The sequence below is a fragment of the Puntigrus tetrazona genome, chromosome 7 (assembly GCF_018831695.1).
Source record: "Puntigrus tetrazona isolate hp1 chromosome 7, ASM1883169v1, whole genome shotgun sequence".
Taxonomy (NCBI): Eukaryota; Metazoa; Chordata; class Actinopteri; order Cypriniformes; family Cyprinidae; genus Puntigrus; species Puntigrus tetrazona.
The window spans coordinates 6,346,264-6,352,372 of NC_056705.1; positions in this window are offsets into that span (position 1 = coordinate 6,346,264).

A 6,109-nucleotide genomic window follows, 5' to 3' on the forward strand; every position below is an offset into this window, starting at 1 on the left:
TTTTGAATTACGTCACAGATGCCGCAGCATCTTACAATTAATCCAAAACCCCAAGCGCCAATCTCCGCCATTAGCGTCAGGCCCTGTGAGTTATGGTTATTTTCGCGCTCTGCGATGCCATTTGAATAAGAGTTAAAGTCTGAATGGAAATCAGTCTCAGTGTGTCCATACAGAAATATTTTGCATCTTGAGAAAAACACAAGATTTGCGCGTTACTGACGAGGTTTACTTCATCCGTGCCTCCAGCGAAACACTGAACTGAGCAGGTCACATATGAGTTTACATTAACATAATAAAACTAGCATGAATACCGGTTTCGGAGCATTCATATGTTTAAGGCTGTCAAGTGAGACAGGATGTCTGGATGCTGCAAGAACAGAACTGATTTTAAATCCCATCAGATCACAATTCTTTACAACTTCACTCAAATGATCAAGCTCAAATTTGTAGAATGGGAAAACTTATTTATTCAAGAAAATTGCATTTACTAAACAGATGTTTAAATATAATATATATATATACTTGCATTTTGAAATTAAAGACTTTAGAAGATGTAACAAACTATAAAGACCTCAATGCCAAGTTAAAAACATTTGACTCATTCAGCAGATGGGGCTATAAAGCTATAAAGTCTGGATTTTGGGCCGGACATGCAAGTATTTGTATGTATGTATTATGTAAATGTATGTATGTGTTTTATTTATTCATTTTATTTTATTACAAATATTTTAACCACAAAAGAAAGGTTGTTTTTAAGTGTATAAGCTTTATTTTCAGAGATTTTCTAATGCAATTTCACAAGCGATTACAAAGGAAACTAATTGTAGGGTTTTACTAATTTTAATTATGATAATTACAATTGTCATTTTGAATCAGTTCTCAATTCAAGTTTGAAATTGAATCTGAAAAAAGATTCGGGTGGTATGCAATTCAAGTATACCTTTAAATCACTTATCGTCCAGCGTTTTAAGGGCAATTTAAATGTATGTACCAATATGAATTTACTCTGTGATCAACCAAAATAAATCAATTGGATTCTTAAGCTTTACCTCTGAGCAGGTAACAGCGGATCTGGGCATGGGTTTGACTTTCAGTTTCATAACACACAAACAAGAATTCCTTAATAATGAAACACAATTTATTAAACAGTACCTACTATTTGACAAGACTACACTGAAGATAAACATAAACACACACACACACACACACATGCATTCATGTACACACATTCACGGGTTGGAAGGGGAAATGGATAGTGTCTGTCAAAGTCTGTGCTTCAGTTCTGAGATCACTAGAGCACCAACAAAGCAAAGTTAGGTTTAGCCTCGCTTATATGTGTCTGCATGAATTCAGTAGAAGCGGAAAGGTAGTTTTACCACTCGGCGTGTCTGGGGAAATCGGCGTGCTGATTGGGCAGGCTGCGTCCGTGGGATAGCGTGGTCGGGCTTTCCGGGCGATTCGAATGGGGGCTCTCTCTGTAGCTTGGTGGTTCGCTTTGGATGAATCCCGGGTTGGTTATGGAAAGGGAGCAGTGAGTGTCCGTGGGTGATGTGCCAGGCGGACGGGTCGAGGTATCAGATCGTTCTGGTTGAGTCTCCTGTTCTTCTCCAAGTTCAGTTTCTCTGTTTCCTTAGCGATTCCTGCAGCGACCAGTCGCCTCGGCTCCCCTTGGCTCGACTAGGCACCGTTCTCAACTCAGCTCAACTCAGAGAGAAACTCTGTTCACCGTTTTGAGGTGCAAGTTTTTGGGCAGTGCCTGGGCAGTTGTCAATCCGGGTCGAGAAGGGGCGTATCCACCTGCTTCGACTCCGGTTTGTGCATACTTTATCCCAGTTAGAATTGACATTTCTGCACTTCTGTTCCTTATCAAAAAAGCTTATAAAGTGGAATACACTGTTGTGCATTGCACAAACACATATTAACTCACCCGCGATATTGGAAACATCGTAAGCTGGTGATATCAAACATGCATTATCGCTTATGGAGCGCTCTCTGGTAGAGGATTATTTAACAAGTATATAAGCGGTTCCTACATACATCCGAAACATTTATTAAGCAGTTATTTACAGATGAACCTTTATTAGTTTTACGAAAGGAAGGCATTTAGATTGTTCGTTTAGTGGTTTTATGTAGTGTCCTGCAGTTCCTTTATTGTAGCGAGAAAAGCGGCGCTTTTAAGGGATATGTTGGGACAGAGCAAGCCTCCCTGAGGGTTAAAGTGTAGAGCTGTCACCAATACGTTGATTCACAGCGAAGTCTTATCACCTTTACTTGACTTAGTGGCTTGGTAGAGAACTGATCCCAGGTCAGTGCAGAAACGAGGTTATCGCTATGGAAGCCGGATGTTGCGTTTTCAATCATCCCAATCTTGGCGTGGGTACTCCAGTTGGCGAGCTCACTGCAGCGACAGTCCGCGAGAATGTTTGGTAGGCGTTGTGGCGCTCTGCATCGGCTCGGCTGACCATCTTGATTGCCTTTATGGTCGGGTGCGGATGGCGATTTCTGACCCACCTGGTTCTGGGCGATTCCCCCTTTTATGGTTAGAGTGTCTGTTCGCCCGAGGCCCCATATCCCCTTTGCGCGATGGGGTTCCGTTGCGGCGTCATCGGGCACTGGGACAATGGACAGAGAACAGACGTCCACAAACAACATTTCCATCGCTAACTGAACTGTGGTGCAGAAATTTGGAATTTGGGCAGATCGGGTGAGAAACTTGATCACGACATTGCGGCTCGATCCTGCTGGACTTGAATGCGAGGAGTCAATCTTGTGTCAGGACCTGACGTGAGAGAATGGTTAAAAATTGTTCCTGTAAAAGGGCCTAGAGGGAAAGGAAACAGAGAGGAAAGGAAGGGAAAAGACAACACATAAGGGACACAAGGACATTGAGTGAGTTAGGACAACAAACAATGGTCACATGTGTGGAGAAACTCCTTGTTACTAAGTGTTGGTTCTAGCAGTGCGGTGAAGAGGAGGCGTGTAGGTGTTGTGCTTGAAAACCTGGCTATGTTTCCCTGGCCAGGTGAGGAATTACATCAGTGGTGCGATAGTCGGTCTGTGTCAGTGGGTTTGGTCTCCCCCCCTTTCCTTGTCTCTTGGAGCCCTGGTGCCTCTTTATCTGGTTCCGGTGTACCCATCGCGGGGCTGGCTCGCTGCGCCCCTGTCGAATCTTGATTCGGTAGGCAACAGGTGACAGTTTGTCACGATTCGTGGGGTCCACGTCCAGTGAGTAGGAACTTCTTTGACAATCAGTAGGGGGTGTTGGCGTGGCTGGGCGAAACTGTAGTACACACTTTGTCTCCGACCTCAAGTTCCTGATATGAGGCCTTCCTGTCATAGTAAGCCCTTCGACCTTCCGCTGCTTTGGAGTTGTTGCTGTACAAAGGCGAAGGAAGTCGTTCTCAGGTGCTGATGCAACTCTTCTAGGTACTGATGCGTGGTCTGGCAGGCAGTGACAAGGTTCATGTCACCGGGTTGGTACAGCAGGTGTAAGAGGGTAGTGTCATGCGTCTCCCGTCATCATTTTGAATGGAGAGTACTCCGGTGGACCGGTGAGAGTGGACCTGATGGCCATTAGTACCAGGGAAGTTTGACATCCCAATCCTTCCTGATTGGTGGACCGCATTACTTCTTCAGCATGCTGACCACTGTCTTGTTGGCACGTTCCACCTGTCAGAAGAGATTGGGTGGTGGCACTATGTGCAGCTTGGCTGCACACCCAGGAGTTTCCACATTTCTTGCATGACCTCAGCGGTGAAGTGAGTTCCTCTGTCTGAATTGACACTCAAGGGCATTCCAAATCTTTTGAGAATATGGTTCATCAAAGAGGTAGGCTGTTGTTTCTGCCGTGTCATTGGGCTACAGGAGGCACTCTATCACTTTGAACTCGCAGACCACATTGAGGAAGTACTTGTTACCTGCATTGTGGCGTGGCAGAAGTCCTACCCAGTCTATTTGGAGGTCTGACCATGGAAGGTCATTCCTTTCCTTTGCAGTGGTGCGCGGTGATTTGCGTGCCGGTTGAAACTGGCAACAGACCAGGCATCCTTTCCGTGTTCCGCCACGTCTTGCTGCATGCCAGGCAGTATACCACCTGTTTGAGTGTATCTCATACGGTGGCGCGGCGCCATGGTGTCCCAGCGCGCGGTGCATCGTGGGCGTATGTCAACATTATCCCCCTTTGGCTCTGAGGCACTCACGAGCCATGGCGTATGAAGTGGCTCAGGGACATACGTGAGAACGCCGTCTTTGAGATGCAGCATGTGCTTGATGGAGTGCAGGTGGCCGGAGGTCAGAAGGAGGTGGCTAGGTTGAAGGCAGAAAGCAGTGGGCGGTAGCTGGGTCCAGAAATAGTGTGCACTGATGGTTTGCAGGTGTGGATCCGGCCGGCAGAGGTACAGAGATCGTCAGCAGCAAACTTGTGGCGAGATGGGAGAAATCCCGGGAGGAGGTGGGGATCGCAACGCCAGTGGCGTGTGGCGACCCGGGTGATGGCTGCCACAGCGCTGGGTTGGGTGGGTGGAAATGGGCGTCAGGACTCTCCATGTAATGCACCTGCTTTAGCGAGGAGCATCTGTTTGAGTGGGTGAAGTCTTTAGTCGTAGTTTCTTGCTGCTTGAACTTGAAATTGCTTGTGACGCCCGACATTGCCTCGGCAGTCTGTAAACGGGCAGTGGTGTCTGTGGCTTGGCACTGCAACTCCTGAACGTTCACCCCAGCTGGGAATATGAGTTCACGGACTTTGTGTCCACAACTTCAAGTGCTTAAAGTCTATTAGTGGCAGCGATTAAGCAGGTCCTTTCCGATTAGCAGTGGGTAAGTCTTTAGGGTGAGATCATAAGCTGGAGTGGATGAGGTTCGCCGGACACTGTTGCGGTGGATTGGGGCCACTTGGCCAATGATTGTAGACCCGTGTGGGAGTATACTTGAAGAGTTCAGCTCACATCTTTGAAGTTTAGAGGCCATTTAATGTCTTTGCTTCTTCCTGGATTTTCAGAGGAGTTCTGTGACATTAGTGTGATGTCCCATCCTGTGTCAGAGGGCTTCGACCCTGATGTGGCGGTCGATGATGATGGAGAGAACAAAGACTTTCTTGCCATACCTCTCTCAATGAGATCACCAGGAGTTGAGGACTGGAGTTTGGGATGAGATGGGGAGGATATCAGGGCTGATCTGCAGTTGTGGACGAGTGGCAGACTGGCCTTGAGACAGCACTTTCCAGGAACCAGAGAGTGGTTTCCAGCGGCTTGAGTGTTTGTTGGATGGCCGTGGTTTGGCCTCCATATGGTGAGTTAGGGGCTAACGGTGCTAGGAGTTTCAGGTGGATTTCGTCCATCTGAAGAGATTGGGTCATTATGGTTCTTTGAGTGTGCGGGGAGGAAGTGCTATTCTCTGTGTCTGGATTGGGTCGGTGGTGGCTCACCATGCCAAATCGGCTGCCAATTAAGGCTGAATCGGCTTCTCTTTCTTTTCCCACTTCAATCTTCCTTCATTTGCTGGAGAACTCTTTCATCATCTCTTCATCAGTTCTTGGGGAGTTAAAAAGCGGTGATGTCTTTTGCGCGTAATGAATTCAGTTTGAGCTCTGTTAGTTTGGAATCTTTGAGTTCTTTACGTTGATTCCTCGGGCTACAGTTCTCCAGGGTGTGTTTGTGCTCTACCCATGGAGAGTTCCGTTGCCATCAGGAGCTCTTCCCCCTTTCCCCAGTTTCTAAAGGAGGTTGACTGATTCCCGATCTCTCCCATGACCTTCCTGCGGTCTTGAACTGTCCCATGACTTTTCCCAGTGGCGTCAGAGGCGGCGCTGTAATTCACGTGAGTCCATCCCAGCGGCCGTTTCTCTGATTGGGTCTGGTACCTGCGTGGAAGTCTTGCTCTGATTGGACCACGTTCCACTCTTTCTTGTGGCTTAGGCTGTCTTGATGTTAGGCACCCTCTAGAGGCAGTCCGTGACTTTGTGTGTTGAAGTCGAGGACTGTCGAACTAGTACCTTTCTCTGCAGCCATCTTTTGTTTGCTGTAGGCTTTGTGTGCCAAGTCGCGCAGCTGCTGAATGGTCATTGTCTTGAACATGCAAAGCACGCCCTAGATGTTAAGCCCCACCCCAGGAT